The sequence below is a fragment of the Tamandua tetradactyla genome, chromosome 20 (genome assembly GCF_023851605.1).
Source record: "Tamandua tetradactyla isolate mTamTet1 chromosome 20, mTamTet1.pri, whole genome shotgun sequence".
In the NCBI taxonomy this organism is placed as follows: Eukaryota; Metazoa; Chordata; class Mammalia; order Pilosa; family Myrmecophagidae; genus Tamandua; species Tamandua tetradactyla.
Genome location: NC_135346.1, coordinates 14,186,555 through 14,209,123, shown reverse-complemented (window position 1 = coordinate 14,209,123; position 22,569 = coordinate 14,186,555). Strand labels below are relative to the sequence as shown.

Below are 22,569 nucleotides of genomic sequence, written 5' to 3'. Positions count from 1 at the left end.
TCCCACTGGGAGGCTGCCATGACACCATGCATGTCCCAATGTCATCTCAGCTCCCTCCCCCACCACGTGTCCAGGCCCCTGCTCTGGCATGCTGCAGAGGAAGAGGCCACCCTCTGGGTAGGGACAAGCTCTCAGGAAGGGGTACCCAGGGAGGGGCAGGCCTCACCACCAGACAGATGCTTCTTGGAGGTAGGGGGATACGATGTCAGAGCTGCCCAAAGCCCCTCGACCTCCCGCCCACATGATTGAGGTCACAGGGATGCAGGTCTCCTGCAACCCCATCTCCCCTGCTGCACCCCTTCCATGCAGCTGGAGGGACCACACATGAACCAGTCATGGGCCTCACTTTGGGCAGCTTGGGGACCCACACACCTCCTCCCAATATCACTCCTGATACCCCGGCCTCGCCCCACACCGCCCACATACACACCCCCAGCAGCACCAGCACTTCTGTGACCATCGCCATGATCATCGCATTCCCAGCTCTGAGCTCCCTGATGGTGGGCACCACGTCAGTTTTTTCCACCTTAGAATGCCACCCAGAATCAAACATGGTGACTGGCACTTTTAAATGAATAACTGGATGGGTAAGCGAATGAGATCACAAAAACCCCTACATACACACACGTGCACACACACACACACACAGCCCCAACCCATTTCCCTAGCCTCTCAGCACACACCTGCCCAGCACTGCCCCATCTGAGAACTGCACTTTCTGGGCCCCCCAACATCCACATGGGAAGTATTCTGGGGAAGGGGGCAGTGGAGAGGGCTCTCACTCACCTCTCCTTTCCTGAGACCAGCCCAGCTCAGGGGTGGACCTGTCCGAGGTGCTAGCTACACCAACCAGGGGCTATGAACAGGGTGGGGGAGAGGGGTTGGGAGGGGGAAGTCAGGGGCTCCCCGGGGTCTTTAAGCCCCTCCTCAGCATCCTCTCTGCTTGCTTCTTCTGCCTATCCTCAAAGGGTCTCCATGCTGCCCGCAGGTTCACCTGAGTGTAGAGGATTCAAATGTATTCATGGGAGAGAGGGACCACAGGGGTCTCTAACAGAAACGTCACCTCCCCTGAGTCCCCTCTGGCACCCAGCACCAACCCAGGCAGAGGACTCCCCCCAAAGCCCAGAACCACTCCTGCCCACTGAGGATACCAGGAAGAGAGGAAAGGATGCCAGGAAGAAGGAGGGCACTGGGCATTCATGGCTTGTTCAAAGCACTGGGGCTGCTCCGCTGAGGCTTTCCTAGTCCCACCCAACAGACATTTAGCAAACACCTACTATGCAGCAGACACTCCCCCAGCCCCGAGGGGGGCACCGGCACAGAGGAAGTACGCGCCTCTGCTGCTGCCCACCGCAGCAGCTGCCCCGCCCCCACCTCCCGAAACCTTCCCTGGGCAAGGACGCGGCATCGGGCGTACTGACAACCGGTTCAACTCAAGCCTTCACACGCGTGCGGGTCTCCGAGCGCCAGCAAGCAGCTCCGGGGGCCGGCAGATAGCATCGAGGAGACATTGCAACCTGTGTAGAAGGCCATGATTCACAGCCTGGGACATCCCTCCCGGGGCTATGCCCAATTATCAGCCCCACCATCTTCAATTACCACGCTTGTCACTCATCTACAGCCATCAGAAGGAAGTGAGGGAGGAGATTAATGTCTTTAAAACTGCTTTTATCCCTTAAAAGGATTCCTCCACAGATGCCATTTGCATTTCTAAGAGGAAAGGCGGTTGAAGGAGCAACTCAGAGGCGAGGCTGCTTCCCCCACTCCCCACCCCTTCAGTGGTCAGGCCTCTCCCAAGGCCTCCCAGAGCGGCCAGACAGCCGGAATCCCTGCCAGCGGAGGCCCAGGCAGGCTCAGGACCACACCCATGTCCCCGGAATCCATCCCTCCACTCTTCTGGGCTCCCCTTCTAAGAAAGGCAAACAATGCCACAAGTCCAGCAATGCCACAAGGCAGCTCCCCAGTCATTACCTTCGAGAGTCCACGGCTGCCCCACCTCCTTCATCAGGGTCCAAGTGGGGGAACTGAGCACAGGACTCAAGGACCAGACAGCACCCCCACTCCCCCACAACGTGCTCCCCACTTCTGATGTTAACCCATTAAAGAATCGCTGCCCCCAGCTTTGACCTTCTGCCTTCTGAATCACGATATAGTGTTAAAATACACTTGTTCTCCAGAGATTTCATGTTGAGTGTTTCACTCAGCCAAAAGGCCAACCTCCTGGGCAGCCTGTCCAGACACCAGGCAAACAGAGAGCTCTGGACAGCTGGAAGGCGGTGAAGGCATGGGCTCCTCTGGGGTAGCCCAGGCCACTCCAGGGTATAAAGTATATAAAATAGGGGTGGACGATCCTAGGATTTTTATCAGGCCTGCAACACTGGACTGTACATTAAAACCATGCCAACTCAACCATGCCCTCTGGGGCTGGAGCCACGGTACACCTAGTGCCTGGCACAGGACTGACAAGCAAGAGGTGCTTGATAAGTGTTCTAGTTTGCTAGCTGCCGGAATGCAATATACCAGAAACGGAATAGCTTTTAAAAGGGGTGATTTAATGAGTTGCTAGTTTATAGTTCTAAGGCCGAGAAAATGTCCCAATTACAACAAGTCTATAGTAATGTCCAATCAAAGGCCTCCAGGGAAAGACACCTTGGTTCAAGAAGGCCGATGAAGTTCAGGGTCTCTCTCTCAAGTGAGAAGGCACATGGTGAACACAGTCAGGGTTTCTCTCTCAGCTGGAAGGGCACCTGGAAAATATGGCCATCTGCTAGCTTTCTCTCCTGGCTTCCAGTTTCATGAAGCTCCCTGGGAGGCATTTTCCTTCTTCATTTCCAAAGGTCACTGGCTGGTGGACTCTCTGCTTTGTGGTGCTGCAGCATCCTCTGCTCTCTCTGAATCTCTCTCTCTTTTATAGGACTTCAGAAACTAATCAAGACCCACTCAAATGGGTGGAGACATGTCATCCCCTAATCCAGTTTAACAACCATTCTTAACTAAATCACATCAACCAGGGAAATGATCTCATTACAGTTTCAAATATACAGTATTGAATAGGGACTCTTCTACCTTTAAGAAATGGGATTTATATTAAAACATGGCTTTTCTTAGGGGGCATACTTCCTTTCAAACCAGCACAATAAGTGTATGTACAGTGAATGCATCTTGCTGGAGAGGGTAGGCAAAAGACAAGGCACTCGTGCTCCCTATGTGGCAGAAGGTAGGATAGGGAAAGGAAAACACAAAAGCATGCCCAAATGTATCACTAAAATAGATCCAGGAAAGCCCTCCACCTTCTGAGGGTGTACCCCAGCACTCCCAGCCACACATCCAGGCAGGTTGCCAAGAGCCATCAGCACCAGGGCCCACAGGCTATCAGGCTGCCCTTCACTTCCCTAGGGACAAACATCACCTCCATGCCTGATAGGAAAGAAGCAGTAGAGTGTGTGATCTTGAGAGCCTGTCTGCACAGGTTCAAATTTAAGCTTTTCTGCTTACTAGCTATGTGATACTGAACAAGTGATGTATCTGCCCTGTGCCTGCTTCCTCATCTGTAAAATGAGGGTGATAACAACACCTGTCTCAAGGGTCAATACATGGAAAATACTCAGTACAGTGCCTAGCACACAGTAGGTGCTTGTTAAGTATAAGCTGATATTATTATCTTGTGACCTTACAACGCCAGAGAATAGATCCTCCCACTTGCTTCATCAGTATTCACCAACCGCCCTTCTCTATATGACAACATCGAACAGCTATTTACAGAGAATTTTGCCTGGTGCCAGGAACATGAAGGAAAATTAGCAAGGCACAGTAGGAAAGGCAGATACAACCCTCCAAGAATATGAGACCTAAGACATCATCAGTGGAGTCAGAGAAGGAATGACCTGGGAGGTCATGTTGGTTAAGGCATCTCAGACCAAAAGGAATTCGGGTTTTGAAGGTTGAATAGGAGTTTACCAGGTGAATCCCATCCAACACATAGCAGGTTGTCAACAAATAGCTGGTTACTAAACAGGGTAGAGTAGAAGAGTATTCTAACCCAAGGAAACAATTTGTGATGTGTTCAAGGCTAGAAAAGGGGTAGGAAATGGTGTGACTAGGGCAGGGAGTATGAGGGGTTAAAAAAAAGAAAAGTAGGTTGAGGCCAAGTTAGGGAAAGGTCTTAAATGCCATCCTCAGGGCTTTACTTCACAGTTTCTACAGAGGAGGGGGTGAGAGTGACATGTCAGAACTGGGTTTAGAAAGAAGGCTCAACTTGCAAAGCAGAAGACACAACTTAAAGGCAGGAGACCAGGGTGGAGGCCGTGGCAACCTTGTGTTCCCCCTACCAACTGAGCCCTGCACACCATTTGCCCTGAATTTTCTTCCCAATAGAGAAATTCTCAAGTTCACACCCCACAGGACCCCATGCCCCTAGCTACTCTGGGATAAAGACATGGTGCCCATAGCCGCCTGCTACAGAAGAGGCCCTCAGCCAAGACCTTTCAGGAAAATATTCACATCTCAATCCAAGTTCCCAAATGACAAACAGAAATGGGCTGGGAGACAAGTTCAGGCTATAAACTGGAAACCCCCGAGGGCAGGCTAGCTTCTAAAACTCCAGAACACCGACTTTTCAGCACTTGGGGCTTGGGGCTTGGGGCCCCTTCTTCTCCCCCACTCCCCAAATATGCTCCCTTCCCCCCTGCTCAGCCCAAGGGCCCTGGTTAGAAGATTTCTTTCCAAAAGCATGTTGTAATGTTCTGTATCACAGACACTTGAGAATCCCCCCGTTGCTCTGTCACTGGCCCAGCCTGGGTCTCAAGCCATGCTCTGACCTCACCAGCCTGGCAGAGATGCGACCAGCACTGCCAGCTCCACCCGGACCGTCTGTCCAGCAGCTGGGGCCACGGGTAGGCAGCTACCCCAACAGGCACTAAAATTAGGTGACCCATGGGCCCCAGGACATGGTGATCATGGGCAGGCCACCAAAGCTGCCCCAGGGAGTCATTCCTCCCAATCTAGGACTGCAGCCTGGGCAGAAGATACGAGCAGCCCAGCTTCTCCTCTTACACCCCGACAATGGAGAGCTAAGGAAGAGCTGGGCTACCAATGTGATGGGAACCCGGATTTTTGCTTATTCATTTAATTATTGTTCCTGAGAATAAAAAAAAAATACATACCCCTAGTAGCAAATGTTAATATATTCCATGACAAGGTAATACAAAAAAAAAAAAAAAATCATGATTCCATCTCCTGAGACAACCTCTACTTATACTTTCATGTGTTTCCTTCTTTCTCTGCAGATTGTTTTATACAACAGAAAACACACTCTGCAGACAGTTTACAAAATATCCCCACCCCGCCCCACTTAGAATCATTTGGACAAGTTGTTAAAAACTTGTCATATACAGTTATTTGAATCAATGCACACAATCTCTTTTATTAATATGCCCTAATTAATGTAATAAAAATCCCCTATTGTTGGACAATCAAATTGCTTCCCATTTTTGCTATCATAAATAGCACGGTATGGCTCTTTGGTCACATCCATGGTGATTTCCTCAGGATGGATTTACAGCAGTGGAATGTACGGGTCACAGGGGGAGCATATTTTAAGGTTCTTGATCCATACCAAAAAGCCAAACCACAGCCCAGCCTTTGGTAGCTGCCCCACGCCTAACTCTGCCAGCTCTGCCTATAGCTCCTCACGTGCACAGATTAATTCCTGGGATCATTTCTCTCCAAGGGAATTTGTGACTAAAAAGCACACCTGGCTAGCACTGCTGACACACATCCCTTCAGTGCAAGGCTTCCCCACGGTTTCCTTTCCCTAGACTAACCACAGCATCCAGGAGACACAGGAAGTAATCAAGTCCCAGGACCTAAAAGGAGTTGCTACTCCTGGGTATATGGGCCTTAAGCTAGGGGTCAAAGTGAAGCCCACCGACCAGGTCTTCCCAAACAGCCCTCAGAACTTCTCCTACCACTCAGCCCTCTCCCCTAGCTCACATGCTGCACCTTCACAGACACCTAGGAAATGACTCCCTCGCGTGGGATGTATGATCTACCACCCCCCACTCAAGACAGCCCCAAGGAGGACAATTTATGACCCAAATTATGGCACCAGACCCAAGCCAGCAACCCATAAAGCAACTTGGCCAAGAATCGAATTGCCTTTGCATTTCCCAGCAGAGAAACTGAACTCCAGGCTCGGTGTAAATAGGCTGTCCCATCCGATGTCAGCCTCACTTGCTGGCAAGTTATGGATGGCACTGCCAGGTCGCCCATCATAAATACAGCCCCTCGGCCAAACAAAGCCGACAGTTTTGTGCCAATAACCTCTGAACCACTCAAGCTCGAGTGTCAATTGTATTTGTCTTTGAGCCGAGGTTTACACTCTAGACTGCTTGCTAAACCAGGGCTCCTCTGTGGAGATAATTCAAACATATTACCAGCACCAGGCAGACACAGGGCTTCCTACCCACACTTCCAGACCTCCCCCCACCCCATGGCCTCACAGGGTTTCTGCACAGCAGTGCCCCTAAGTGCTCAGCAAGTTTTACTAGAAAACAACAAGAAATAAGGGGCACAAGGAGACACTGAAGCCAGGATTACAATTCTGGCTCTGCAGCCAGTTCTCTGAGATCCCAGCAAACTCACACAGTAAGCCTTCATTTCCCTTCTGAGCTAAGGCGTGAAATGCAGAGTACCTCTATTTGGAGGTCTGTTCAAGTATCAAATCAGACACATGAAGACATCAGCTCTGGAAAGTGATAACCCGGGAAGGGCAGAAATGCAGAATGAGCTCCCAGGTCCATGTAAGAGAAGGCCCCGTCCAGAGCAAACCTCCAAGTGCTGCTGGGTTAGTGTGCAATCAGTGTGGAAATGCTCTTTTCTTGATTGGGGAGGAAGAGGGGAATAATAACTAGAAATGATATAATATATAGTGATAAGACGCATAAATGCCTTCTAACAAAGAGTGATATAAAAGAGAGGAAGCCACTCTGCTGTCGCAGAGGTGTAGATACCAATTCCTGAGGCCACCAGAAGCCGGGCTGATTTGTACAATTTGCATTTCCTGGGTGCAAGGGAGACACCGAACTCAGGCAAGGTTCCTGCTCCCACAGACAGGGCTCCTCCTCATCCCCACTCTAACCATCTCCACCCACCCCCCCCCCTGCATGATCTACCCCCTCTCCTCTATGACCCAGAAGCCTCAGCGCTTCTCAGCCCAACCCCTAGCATCCCCGGGAGAGAGTGGCACAGACCTGGGAAACCATCCCTCTCTGCTTCATCTCATGAGTGAAGCTGTGGGCTTGATGGGTCGGGAGGTTAAGGCATGAGGGCTGTGTTTGGGTTATGTCCCAGGAATCCCTCTCAAAAATGAATGAAGAAATCATACACAACACTTTCTTGGATCATAAAGGAATGAAGTTGGAAATCAATTATAGGCGGAGTGCCAGAAAATTCACAAATACGTGGAGGCTCAACAACACACTCCTAAACAATGACTGGGTCAAAGAAGAAATTGCTAGAGAAATTAGCAAATACCTCGAGGCGAATGAAAATGAAAACACAACATATCAAAACTTATGGGTAGCAGCAAAGGCAGTGCTAAGAGGGAAATTTATTGCCCTAAATGCCTATATCAGAAAAGAAGAAAAGGTAAAAATTCAGGAATTAACTATCCATTTGGAAGAACTGGAGAAAGAACAGCAAACTAATCTCAAAGCAAGCAAAAGGAAAGAAATAACAAAGATTAGAGCAGAAATAAATGAAATTGAAAACATGAAAACAATAGAGAAAATCAATAAGGCCAGAAGTTGGTTCTATGAGAAAATCAATAAGATTGATGGGCCCTTAGCAAGATTGACAAAAAGAAGAAGAGAGAGGATGCAAATAAATAAGATCAGAAATGGAAGAGGAGACATAACTACTGACCTCACAGAAATAAAGGAGGTAATAACAGGATACTATGAACAACTTTACGCTAATAAATACAACAATTTAGATGAAATGGACGGGTTCCTGGAAAGACATGAACAACCAACTTTGACTCAAGAAGACATAGATGACCTCAACAAACCAATCACAAGTAAAGAAATTGAATCAGTCATTCAAAAGCTTCCTAAAAAGAAAAGTCCAGGACCAGACGGCTTCACATGTGAATTCTATCAAACATTCCAGAAAGAATTAGTACCAACTCTCCTCAAACTCTTCAAAAAAATCGAAGTGGAGGGAAAACTACCTAATTCATTCTATGAAGCCAACATCACCCTCATACCAAAACCAGGCAAAGATATTACAAAAAAAGAAAACTACAGGCCAATCTCTCTAATGAATATAGATGCAAAAATCCTCAATAAAATTCTAGCAAATCGTATCCAACAACACATTAAAAGAATTATACATCATGACCAAGTAGGATTCATCCCAGGTATGCAAGGATGGTTCAACATAAGAAAATCAATTAATGTAATACACCATATCAACAAATCAAAGCAGAAAAATCACATGATCATCTCAATTGATGCAGAGAAGGCATTCGACAAGATTCAACATCCTTTCCTGTTGAAAACACTTCAAAGGATAGGAATACAAGGGAACTTCCTTAAAATGATAGAGGGAATATATGAAAAACCCACAGCTAATATCATCCTCAATGGGGAAAAATTGAAAACATTCCCCCTAAGATCAGGAACAAGACAAGGATGTCCACTATCACCACTATTATTCAACATTGTGTTGGAGGTTCTAGTCAGAGCAATTAGACAAGAAAAAGAAATACAAGGCATCAAAATTGGAAAGGAAGAAGTAAAACTATCACTGTTTGCAGACGATATGATACTATATGTCGAAAACCCGGAAAAATCCACAACAAAACTACTAGAGCTAATAAATGAGTACAGCAAAGTAGCAGGTTACAAGATCAACATTCAAAAATCTGTAGCATTTCTACACACTAGTGATGAACAAGCAGAGGGGGAAATCAAGAAACGAATCCCATTTACAATTGCAACTAAAAGAATAAAATACCTAGGAATAAATTTAACTAAAGAGACAAAAAACCTATATAAAGAAAACTACAAAAAACTGCTAAAAGAAATCACAGAAGACCTAAATAGATGGAAGGGCATACCGTGTTCATGGATTGGAAGACTAAATATAATTAAGATGTCAATCCTACCTAAATTGATTTACAGATTCAATGCAATACCAATCAAAATCCCAACAACTTATTTTTCAGAAATAGAAAAACCAATAAGCAAATTTATCTGGAAGGGCAGGGTGCCCCGAATTGCTAAAAACATCTTGAGGAAAAAAAACGAAGCTGGAGGTCTCACACTGCCTGACTTTAAGGCATATTATGAAGCCACAGTGGTCAAAACAGCATGGTATTGGCATAAAGATAGATATATCGACCAATGGAATCGAATAGAGTGCTCAGATATAGACCCTCTCATCTATGGACATTTGATCTTTGATAAGGCAGTCAAGCCAACTCACCTGGGACAGAACAGTCTCTTCAATAAATGGTGCCTAGAGAACTGGATATCCATATGCAAAAGAATGAAAGAAGACCCATCTCTCACACCCTACACAAAAGTTAACTCAAAATGGATCAAAGATCTAAACATTAGGTCTAAGACCATAAAACAGTTAGAGGAAAATGTAGGGAGATATCTTATGAATCTTACAATTGGAGGCAGTTTTATGGCCCTTAAACCTAAAGCAAGAGCACTGAAGAAGGAAATAAATAAATGGGAACTCCTCAAAATTAAACACTTTTGTGCATCAAAGAACTTCCTCAAGAAAGTAGAAAGACAGCCTACACAATGGGAATCAATATTTGGAAACGACATATCAGATAAAGGTCTAGTATCCAGAATATATAATGAGATTGTTCAACTCAACAACAAAAAGACAGCCAACCCAATTACAAAATGGGAAAAAGACTTGAATAGACACCTCTCAGAGGAGGAAATACAAATGGCCAAAAGGCACATGAAGAGATGCTCAATGTCCCTGGCCATTAGAGAAATGCAAATCAAAACCACAATGAGATATCATCTCACACCCACCAGAATGGCCATTATCAACAAAACAGAAAATGACAAGTGCTGGAGACGATGCGGAGAAAGAGGCACACTTATCCACTGTTGGTGGGAATGTCAAATGGTGCAACCACTGTGGAAGGCAGTTTGGCGGTTCCTCAAAAAGCTGAATATAGAATTGCCATACGACCCAGCAATACCATTGCTGGGTATCTACTCAAAGGAATTAAGGGCAAAAACTCAAACGGACATTTGCACACCAATGTTTATAGCAGCGTTATTTACAATTGCAAAGAGATGGAAACAGCCGAAATCTCCATCAACAGAAGAGTGCCTAAACAAACTGTGGTATATACATACGATGGAATATTATGCAGCTTTAAGGCAGGATAAACTTATGAAGCATGTAATAACATGGATGGACCTAGAGAACATTATGCTGAGTGAGTCTAGCCAAAAACTAAAAGACAAATACTGTATGGTCCCAATGATGTGAATCGACACTCGAGAATAAACTTGGAATATGTCATTGGTAACAGAGTTCAGCAGGAGTTAGAAACAGGGTAAGATAATGGGTAATTGGAGCTGATGGGATACAGACTGCAATAGGACTAGATACAAAAACTCAAAAATGGACAGCACAATAATACCTAATTGTAAAGTAATCATGTTAAAACACTGAATGAAGCTACATCCGAGCTATAGGTTTTTGTTTTGTTTTGTTTTGTTTTGTTTTGTTCTTACTATTATTACTTTTATTTTTTCTCTATATTAACATTCTATATCTTTTTCTGTTGTGTTGCTAGTTCTTCTAAACCGATGCAAATGTACTAAGAAACGATGATCATGCATCTATGTGATGATGTTAAGAATTACTGATTGCATATGTAGAATGGTATGATTTCTAAAAAAAAAAAAAAAAATGGACAGCACAATACTACCTAATTGTAATGTAATTATGTTAAAACACTGAATGAAGCTGCATCTGAGCTATAGTTGGTTTTTTTTTCTTATATATTTTTGTATTTTTTATTTTTATTTTTATTTTTTCTCTATATTATCATTTTATTTCTTTTTCTGTTGTCTTGCTATTTCTTTCTCTAAATCGATGTATATGTACTAAGAAATGATGATCATACATCTATGTGATGATATTAAGAATTACTGATTGCATATGTAGAATGGTATGATTTCTAAAAAAAAAAAAAAATGGACAGCACAATACTACCTAATTGTAATGTAATTATGTTAAAACACTGAATGAAGCTGCATCTGAGCTATAGTTGGTTTTTTTTCTTATGTATTTTTGTATTTTTTATTTTTATTTTTATTTTTTCTCTATATTATCATTTTATTTCTTTTTCTGTTGTCTTGCTATTTCTTTCTCTAAATCGATGCATATGTACTAAGAAATGATGATCATACATCTATGTGATGATATTAAGAATTACTGATTGCATATGTAGAATGGAATGATTTCTAAATGTTGTGTTAGTTAATTTTTTTTAATTAATAAAAAAAAAATGAATGAAGAGAAACTCAACAATGTAATCTCTGTGAGGATGGCAGTCGGCAGAGAGAACACACTGTGGGGCAAGCCCTATGACCCCAGTCACCCAGGACCCACGGGCATCCATTCTGCTTATCTGCAAAATGGGAATAATAGTCTTTGCCCAAAGAATTACTGCCGAGGTCAGACAAGATGGGGAAGGTCAAAGCCGTATGCATCCTAAAGCATGCTCCACAAGTAGAAGGGATTATTGATGTTATGGTTTACAAGGCTGTGATTCCCCCATCCCAGTGAGAGGCTGGAGTTCTGCTCATGCTCCTACCTCTCATTTTCAGGGAGACCCCGGGAAGTGAAACTCCAGCCCACCCCACCATCCCTGGGCCTCCCTGGAATAATGAGATTTGCACAAGTCAACCCTTAAGGTTCTTTTAACTGAGATGCCACAGGATTGATTCTGTGATGTGGGTCAAATACCGAGGCTAACTCATGGCAAGGTACCCCCATCCCAAAGGTCAGCTCAGCCCTCTTCTTCCCCCACCAATATGGGAGTGTGGGGAGGATGCAGGCAGGACCAGGGTCAGAGATGTCACCGTCACTCACCTCTGGGGAGCCTCACCCTTATCTGAGGAGCCTCACCCTCCGGCTTCCCTCCGCGTCTCTGCTGGCAGCTGGCAGGAGGGAGAACAAGGTCACCCTGCTCAGCGCCTGCACCATCTCTTTACCATCTCCCTGTCTAGCGGAACAGAAACAGCAAAGCGGCAGCTGAGAAGGGAAGACAGAAGACATTTATAAATGACCCTCTTAGCTGTTTACGAGACACCTTCTGAGAGAAAGCAGAGGAGGAGAAATAAACTTGAAGTAGGGAGACCTGGCTGGTGTCCGCAACGTGCTTTGATAAGCCAGCTGCACCAGCGTTTTTTCTTGATTTTTATGGCCACCTTTACGGCCCTGTGTTTGGGACTCTTTATCAGGGGCCGGAAGAAGAGAGCCAGCAAGATGCAAGGCAAAGAGCCTTCCCTGGAAACTCCACAAGCAGATACAACCTAATCTGGAGATCAAGATAACCCCAGTTCTCCCCCAGCCCAGGCAGCTGTCACCCAGATCTGGGTTGGTCAAGGAATTCCTGAGCATGGCAGTAAATTTGCAGAGCCAGGCCCTCCTGGTGGCCCTGACTGGGCTGCAGCCACACAGAAATGGGACCAGGAGCTGGAGCTGGGGTTCAGCCCCCATCAGGACATCCTGAGTTCCTGTCCCCAAACTCACTGAGGTCAGACTGGATGTTTTACTGCTCCCTCCCCCAGCATAACCTGGTGTCTCTGCTGGGCCTGAAACCATGACAGCCCCCTGGGGGCACAGACAGGATAGCATTGGGACTCTGCCATCCCCACTCCCCTAAACTTGCCAGGATCACGTAATGGTTAAAAACATGGGCTTAGGAAAAAAAAAAAGGTTCTTACATAAGGCAGCCTAATTCTGTATCCCTGTTCCTCCCTTTGCTGCCTGGGCAGTAACTCCTGGGCCTTGGTTTTCTCATCTATGAAATGGCCATGCAAACAGTCCCTAAATTTACACACAAGGAGCTCAACAAATAGCAAACTTTATGCTGGATAATTGGGCATTTCAGTAGCAACAGCATCTAAGATGCCAGAATCTACTGCCAGTTTTCCCAGACTGGCTGTGCCCTGGAAGCCTGAAACCTTCATACGAGCCTCACCTGAATGGTGACGGCCCTGTCCCCTGCACCACATGTGCGGCAAACCTTCTGGAGCTCCCAAACTGGGCCCCTGTACTGGGAAGAAGGGGTTGACACAGAGATAGAGAGAAGCATAGCTCTGACCCTCGGGGGTGCCACAGTCTGGGACTACAATTAAACCTATAAATATAGGTATGCAAAGTGCAAAAACCCAAGATTGTGCTAAGAGAGCAGGAAAATAGATGCAATCACGGTCAGGAGAGGGACACAGGAGAAGGTTTCTCAGAAGAGGGGTCTCTGGGCTGGGCCTGGAAAGATGAATAGGAGTACGCCGCAGGGAGGAAGAAGACAAAGGCAAGAAGCCATTCCCTGCAGAGCCGGGTAAGGCTGGTACCAGGTCACTGGTGAACCCCTGGAGGGGAGGCAGAGACAGCTGGGCAAGTGCAGAGGGTGAGAGGAAACGGTGGAGGGGCGCCCAGCTGTGCCTTGAACGTAGGCTGGGCAGCTCCAGTCTCGTGCTGCAGGTGTTGAATTCACTCAGGGCTGGGAAAAGGTGTCTGTGCGTTGGTGGTGGGTGGCGGGAAGGGGTTGGTAGCTGAGACTGGCTTTTCGTGGAACTCCTGGGAAGCAGCAACGAAGACCGAAGACCGAAGACCCGAAGACCAAGAGCGGAAAGGCCCGGGAAATGGAACCGGGACGCGGGAGCTAGCTAGGTGGCCTGAGAGGGAAAACGCCGGCGGGAGCGCTCTAGGCCGGCGCGCTCTAGGCCGGCGCCGGGACGTGTCCAGAGCGCGCGGAGCCCGCACGTGGGTAAATCCGCAATGTCCCAAGCGGCCGGTCACTGCGCCCAGCACCTGCACTTCCCAGGCGAGGGCAACTAAGCGGCCAGAGGGTGGCCGGGCGGCTCCAGGGGTCTCCCAGGTGGCGCCTTGCGCTCTGCCACGCGCCACCCCGAGCTGCGTGGCGGGGGAGCGAGGTGGTGTGGACACCCAGCGTATGCCCCTTCTCTGCTCCGACAGTCCCGGGACCTCGCTGTCCCCCGGTGGTCACAACCTATATGTTTTCTCTGCCCTGTTCCTCTCGGCACAGCTCAGCCACCCTGTCAGCTCCAAACCGTGGGTTCCTTGATTCGCAGCCACTTCCCTCCCCTTCCCCTTCCCCTCCCACCGCCCCAGCCCCTCCCTCACCGCCCCGCCCCCGCCTCCTTTCCAAGCATCCTCCGGCTGTGCTCCTGCCGGGCAGGCCCTCCAATCCCCAGCGGAAACCCAAACTGGCTTTTGTTGGTCTTTTTTTTCTCACGTTTTTTAATGAAATAATATAGATTCAAGGAAGTTGCAAAGAGAGAACAGACAGAGCCCACGCATCCTTCACCCAGTCTCCCTCAAAGGTTACATCTTGCATCACATCATCAAAACCAGGACACTGACATTGGTACAACGTGTGCATAGTTTTATGTCGTTTTAACACATAAATGGATTCCTGAAACCACCACCTCAATCCCCATACTGAGTTATCCATTAACAGGAAAATTTGCCTCCTGTTGTTACCCTTATTGTCGCATCAACCGCTTTCCTCTCCACCATTACTAACTCTTGCAACCGCTAATCTGTTCTCCATATTTTTTATTTTCCCACAACACATAACGTGCTTGAGGTCCGGCCAAGCTGTTACTGGATCAACAGTTAACGCCTTTTCATTGCTGAATAGTATCCCATTTTATGGATGTACCACAATTTGTTTAACCATTCACCGATTGTAGTACACTTCAGTTGCTTCCAGTTGTACACTATTACAAATAAAGCTGCATGAAAACTCATGTACACATCAAGAAGGTGAGCACTTGCCCCATTTTTAGAACTGTTCAACACACTTCTACAAAATGTCATTTTTTAAAGTTGCTTATGTTTATGACAATCACATTTATATGTTTATACCCACCTCTTTTCAAAAGGGTTTGAGATCGCCTTTTCTAAAAGTACACATGATAAACTGAAAAAGTAAAATAAAAAGCAAATTGAGACAGGGAATGGGGACCAAATTCAAGAGATCTAGCAACAGCACACTGATCAAACCGCGCACACCTGAGCAAAGTGATGAGCAGGATAACCAGGGAACCTTGCTTCCCTCTTTCCACTCTCCCACCACCCAGCCCTATCCCAGCCTGAAGCAGAGTGTAAAACAAAAGTGAGAACTGGAAGAGGGGAACCCAGCAGGAAGCTCCACAAAGCCCAGAGCTCTCAACATTCCCAAACGAGCAATTTACCACCCTTCAGGGAGCCCCCATGCCCTGCCCTCTGAGGCACCCTCCCCCCTCCCCCTACCTCCACCCCCAACCCCCAGCCCCACCCCACACACTTGCAGCCAGCTACTGCCCAACTCCCTCCACCTCTCCTGGCAGGCTGGACGTGAATGGCCAAGGGGGCTTCTCCACCCTGGCTGGGCGGGGGCCCCACAAGGTTGCTGAACAAAGGTGTATACATGACCTTGGGCTCCCCTCTCTATCCTGAGGCCCCCAGCCTCACCCTAAAATCAGGTGCACAGCCAGTGCATCTTAGAATCTGGTAAGAGCTCTATAGCAAATCTGGGTAGGTCGATGACAGGGCCTGCCACAGGGGACAGCCCCCAGACTTCACCTGCCTGGCCTCCTGGCCACCCGTCCCCTCCCTGAGCACCCCTGGATTGGGAACTCTGGACAGTGGGTGAGCATGGAGGGCCAGAGTGAGGCACTGGATGCTCAGGGCTGGGTCCCCAGCTCAGAATGAAATGCAGCCCAGCCCTGCTAAGGAAGCCAAATTGGGATAATGATTTGGTCTCCCCCTGCCAAGACTTCTTTCTCCTGATCAAAAGGGAAAGTCAGGGTCCCTCTGTAGCTCAACTCTGGCCTCTCATCCAGACATGCCTCATTTGTCTCTTTCTCCTGTACCCTCTCCACCATCTTAGAGCAAAGCCCATTTTAGGCCACTTCCCAGCTCAGTCACCCTCAATGGCTCCCTATTGTCCCCAAGGATCCTATGTCTAGCCACTCAGGGCCCAGCTGGCTTCTCTAGCCTAGCTCCCATCACATCCCATGTACTCTCTGGTCTCTGCCCCCCTAAATTAAATGAACTTATAAATCTCCAAATATGCTCCACATTTCTACCTCCATGTGGGTGTCCAGTCTGCACTCTTCCTAGGCACCTCCTGTACAAAGCCCACCCTGACCCCAGGGCCCACTGCTGCCTCCCCTGATGCTCACAGTAACCCTGGGGAGCTGGACCATCTGCCAAGAACGAGGAACCCATACAATAGCTGAAGAAATCGAGGCCCAAATAAGGGAAGTGTCTTGCCAACCTCCACCTCTTCCTTTCTGCTTTCTCCTCTACAAAACTAGGTGGCCATATTTGTCTGGGCTGTGAGCAGAGAGAGAGAGAAGTCACCTTAAAACTACCACCCCGGTGGGAAAGGGGGACAGGGGAAGGGGTCTGGCCCCCTGTAAGCCTGGACTTTTATCCAGGTTTCACAAGCCCCTGGGCCGCAGTGCCAAACCAGCTCTGCCTCCTCAGAATCTCTGCCACTCTTCCTTGGCTTAAGCCAAACTTCCTGGTTCTTAGAGGAGGGACCTTGAAGTGCAGGTCGCACTGACCTCCCAGTGCACCCAGGCCCCCTCAGATGACCAAGCACTCAGGGGCTTCCAGGGAAATGGGGATCAGAGGCAGGAAGCTCTGGGAAGCAGGCTCTGATGCTGATATGCTTCAGCAGAGGGTACACGCCTGAGGACAAGGTCCCAAGAAGCCTTTTGGCCCGGCCAGCAACTCCTTCCTCACTATTTATGGCCCCTTGCAGACTGCTCTCCCCTTTGTTCTGCCAAACAAGCTCAGTCCTGACTCCTAAGTCAGCCGGGGACTTGGCAAACATTTGTCAAGACTCGTCCCCTCTCACTTTGTGTTCCCAGTGTTTATCTATTCGGCAGAGATCTGGGTTCTGTGCACAGACAAGCCTCTCCCCTAAGGCTCAGCAGGGAGCCCCCAGCCTCAGCAGCCCCACAGCCCCACCTGCAGGGTACAACAAAGTGGGGGTCTCTCTGTCCACCGGAAGCCCAGCCACCCCCTACCCTATCTGGAATGCCACCTGGGTATCAAGCAGTTCCCCAGGCAGGAATCACATCCAGGCCCTGACATCAGTCAGCCGGTCACACCTAAGTGGCAATGAGCTAGGGCAGGTTTTCTGAAGAGGAGAGGAGGGGGAGCATGAGGACTCTAGGTTTGGGGTGGAGGGGAGGGAGGCTGAGTCTAAGTGCAACAGGAAGAGACACACGAGGTGGCTGGAGCATCGCTCTGGGCTCCATGGGAGGGGCTGGCCCCACCCTGCGTCCTGGATCCCCAGATGGTCCCTCCCAGTCAGCTGAGGTCAGTGTGCCCTGATCCACACTGCCGGGTGGGCAGACAAGCCCCAGGGAGGTGTGCTCTGGGGAGACACCAGACTCTGATTTTTCACAGGCCACGCCAGGGAGGAGACAAACAGAGGACTGTGCCAGACAGAGGCCCCAGAGGGCAGAGACATTCCCAGGGAAGTGAGTCTCAGGGCCTCAGTTTACCCCAACTATGCACTGTGGGAACTCAGGGGAATTCATTTGCCTGGAGACCACAGATGTACCTGCCTCAGAAGGGCAGAAGAGAGGGAGAGGCCTTGGATACAGAGCTCCTTCACCTCTCTGAGCCTTGAGTTCTTTGATCCTTGGGGATCAAAACAGTCCACTGCTTTAAAGAGTTGCTTTGAGAACTAGAGGAGATAATGCACAAAAAGATATGCAAAGGGCCTGGTGCATGCCTGGGTGTATAATCAATGTGAGCTAATGTGTGATTATGATGATTATCAGTGATCTCAGGCCAAGTCACTGAGCCTCTCTCACCTTGAGCTTCTCATCTGTTAAACGTGCCAAAAGCTGACTGTGATGAGGAAATGGGCTGATACAAAGAGGCCAGCACAGTCCTAGCACACAGGTGGTGTTCAAAAACGTTAGCTCACATCCAATAGGTTGCTTCCTGACTTGAACCACAGAGCTAATGGGAAATTTAAAAGGAACAAGAAACAATGAGTCTATGGGGATTCTTCCATCAGGACAGAGAGGTGAGATCACCTTGGCCACCTCAGCATTTGGACTGCAGAGCTCCCTGGCATGGCTCCTTACTCTGGAGCTCTTCAGGGGTTGGTGGGGCCAGTAAGTGACGTGGGGGCAGAGCAGATGAGCCAATATCTACACCTACCCTCACCACTGCATTTATCTATTTAGGAGTCATAGTAAGATTTCATTTGAAAAACATGTCCTGCTTGTTAGAAGGAATCCAACTTCTTGTTCTTGAGGTGAATAAAAAAAGGCTCAGAGAGGACCACAGGCAAAGAATCCATATCTTGGAACAGTGGAGGCCCGTGGAGGGTCAGCTGGTGGCCCCTTCAGGTTGTACCTCAAGCACAGGGTGATGCGTCCCCAGCCCCGGTGGATAAGAGCACTCAGAGTGACCCCGCCCTCTACTAGACTTGTCATGTCCCACCCCCTCTCCAGCTGCTCCTCCTGGGGGCTCAGTGGGGAGACCACTTCCTCTGGGAAGCCTGCCCTGATCCCCAGGTTAGGTATGCTGCCCCTGTTGCATGCTCCCATAGCTCCTAGCCTGCCCCACGTCTAAGGATGCATCCATCTTTAGACCCAGTCCTCTTAAAGAAGTAGACTGGGATTGTCCACCACCTCTGGAGCCCAGCACCCCACCCAGTGCCACATGTGGCATGACTGCTTAATAACTACCTGTTGAATGAAGGAATAAGGTTTGGCCTCATGTAATAAATGGACAAATACCACTTAACCAGTCTACCTCCCAGGGTGAGAAAAGTGGGCCACTGACTGTGGCTAGCTGGTCAAGGACTCAAGAAGCAGCAGTCCTTCTCTTGCTGCCCTGGGGGTGGTTCTGAGGGCAGGCAGCTAGGCAGATTTATCTGCCGGCTTCCTCTGCCATCTCAGACCCTCACCCCAATGAGCAGAGGCTTGGGCTGAGCTAGTGGAGGTCCCTGACCAAGACCCCAGGGATCATCACCTATCAGAGATACCTTCCAGGACACAATACACCTCCCAGCACCAACATTTATCTAGGATTTGCAAAGAAGGAAAAAACACAAAGTACTTCAAAGTACTCTTTGCCTACAGAGGGGAAAGGAACGTGAAGGCCCCTGGGATCAACCCAGGGCTCGTGGAGCCCACTCGAGGATGTCCCAGACCTGCCTAGCGCTGCTCCTGATAAGCTCGTGAGCCTATGGCTCAAAACGTCAGCACCAGACCTCACAGCAAACCTGTGGGGCAGGATCTCTATGCATCCCCCATCGAACAGCTGAGAAAACGGAGGTTCACCCTGCTTAGGGGCAAAGTGGGGATTCACACCTAGTCTGACTTCAGATGAGCCTTAGATGCTGAGAAGATCTCAAGTCCCCAGGTTCCATCCTACTTAGACCTCATGGTGAGACTGAAGCACAGGGGTGCACAGCTTGGAATGAGGCACTAGGAATGTAGGTCTCCACACCAACCTTAAAACACTGCCTAAAAATACATCCCCATCACTCTGCAGGGGCATTAGTCCAAGGATCTCCAGGACAAGGAGTGGTCACTGGGAAGCCACCAGCCAGGTGTACCCAGCGTTCCCAGGCTGAGGAGGAGCAGCCCCACAACACTAAGGAAACATGAATATTTTATAGGCAGCTGCCTCCCTCCAGTCGTGCTTTCAATTGTCATGAAACAGTTCAGAATTTCCAACTCAGGACTAATGGGCTGCGATCAGCCAGTCAGCCAGCGCAGAGGTAATTATTTTAAAAGCTTCCGATCAGGCTGTTCACTGCTCCGACTCCCCAAATAATCTGTCTGCAATAGTGGCTGTGCCCCTTCATCTCCCAAGTATACTGTCCCTCCACGCAGCAAGCACACATCCTAGGGAAGCTGCTGAGGCACTGACAGCAAGAGTCTATGAGGATGGGAGAGATACACTACGCCTACAGATAAGTAAACTGAGGCCCTCCAAAGGGGCAGCTCCAGAAAGACAGGGGCCATAACTCCTCACCTTCATATTTCCTGTGCTAGGCTGTGGCTTTCTGTGTCATGGTCGAAAGATAGACAGACAGACAGACAGAGGATGGATGAGTGGCTGGAGTAGGTGATGTTGTAGTAACTTGCTCCCATCTCATTTCCTTGAATCCATCTGCCACCACTCTCCAGCCAGAATAATCTTTCTAAAATATATATTGGACAAGACTCTCACTGTTTAAACCCTCTGTCGGCTCCTCTTTGCCTTCAGGATAGCATCCCGTTCTCCTAACAAGGATTATGGGGCCCTGAGTATCTGCCCCCTATTTAATTCTCCAACCTCCTCTTCTCCCATTCATTGACTTCTCAATGCTATTGAGAAGAATAGCTTGCCCCCCATGCTATTCTGTAGCCACAATGCCTTTCTTATAGATTCTCAAGTGTACCAGTTTCTTTCACCTCAGAGCCTTTGCACATTGTTTTCCCATGGGGTTGGTGGGGAGAAAGGTGATGGGGGTGGAAATAATGTTCCAGGCAACTCCTTAGTATTTCACTCAAGGTCCTTAAACACCAGGTTGCAGATTTGGTCTCCAGTATTGTGCTCCAAATATAGTAATGGCTTTGTGTATCTACCTCCTCAGTTCAACCCACATGAGCAGGAGTCAATCATCTCCATGTTTCTGCCATCAGAGGCACAGACTAGGTGCTCTCTAAACTTCTGCTGACCTGAGAGCAGTCTAAGAAGGTATTAGACCAGGGCTCTTTCCACTATTCCATACAGGTGTGAAGGTCTGCAATTAAAAAAAAAATGCTTGACAATAGGCTGAGCCCCCAATCTTGGGGTTTGTTCATATGAAACTTAACCCCACAAAGGATAGGTTAAGCCTACTTAAAATTAGGCCTAAGAGTCACCCTGAGAGAACCTCTTTTGTTGCTCAGATGTGGCCTCTCTCTCTCTCAGCCAACACAACAAGCTAACTCACCACTCTCCCTCTCACTACACGGGACATGACTCCCAGGGGTGTGGATCTTCCTGGCAACGTGGGACAGATATCCCAGAATGAGCTGGGATTCAGTACCAGGGGATTGAGAAAACCTTCTCGACTGAAAGGGGAAAGAGAGAAATAAGACAAAATAAAGTGTCAATGGCTGAGAAATTCCAAACAGAGTCAACAGGTTATCCGGGAGGTTATTCTTATGCATTAAACAGATATCACCTTTTTAGTTAAGGCATAACAGATAGGCTGGAGGGAACTGCCTGAAAATGTAGAGCTGTGTTCCAAATAGCCATGTTTCTTGAAGATGATTGTATAAGGATATAGCTTTCGCAATGTGACTGTGTGATTATGAAAACCTTGTGTCTGATGCTTCATTTATCTACCTTATGGACAGATGAGTAAAACATATGGATTAAAAATAAATAAATAATAGGGGGAACAAATGTTAAAATAAATTTAGTAGATTGAAATGCTAGGATCTATGAAAGGGAGGGGTAAGGGGTATGGTATATATGATTTTTTTTTCTGATTTCTTTTTATTTCTTTTTCTGAATTGATGTAAATGTTCTAAGAAATGATCATGATGATGAATATACAACTATGCGATAAAAAAACAATGTTCATATTGTATGTTGATTGGTTTTATTAGTAAAAATTTTTTTAAAATACTTGAGATGTCCAAATGATTTCTCTTTTTGCTTTGGCTGCCAGAAAGCTCAGAATACAATATAATCAGTGCTCAAGTATATTAATATCTTATCTAATCCTAGGGTGTCCTCTCTACTCTCAAAGCCTTCAATTCTCTCATTCTTAAGGATCAACAAGGGAGTATAAATAAATACTCTCCCTTGTTCTGTGGGTCCATCCCTCTATCTGAATCACCTAGTCTCCCTTTAGGCTTTCTGGTGTGGGAATAATCTGTGAGGACATCTAGCAGTCCCAACAGAGCCAGTGCCTCCCCCACATGGTGGAGCCGATTCCCTATCCACACTATCAGCAGCAGCCTGAGAACCTTCCTAAGGCAGGGGCTTCTTCGAAAACCAAACCCTTCCCTGCCCACTAGCCCAGTTCAGAAAACTTGCTCTAAGACAGCAGCAAGGATTCTTGGGAAAATATGGTAATGATGGTTCCTCGTGATTGGTGGAGATTTCCCCACAGGGGTGGAGCCTGTGATCCCGGCCGGCCAACAATAGTCCTGAGCCACTCTTCCTCACAAACCGATTGGTTCAGGAGTGGATAATATGTGCGCTGTACCTAACCAGTCAGCATAACCAAATCCTCTTCAAACGCCATCC

General features: G+C 47.8%; 1 long non-coding RNA gene across 1 annotated transcript in view; it reads right to left on the bottom strand.

Moving 5' to 3' along the window:
- LOC143664979 (uncharacterized) overlaps positions 1 to 22,569 on the bottom strand; it is a 420,148-nt gene that overhangs the window by 395,009 nt on the left and 2,570 nt on the right. The window lies entirely within an intron of this gene.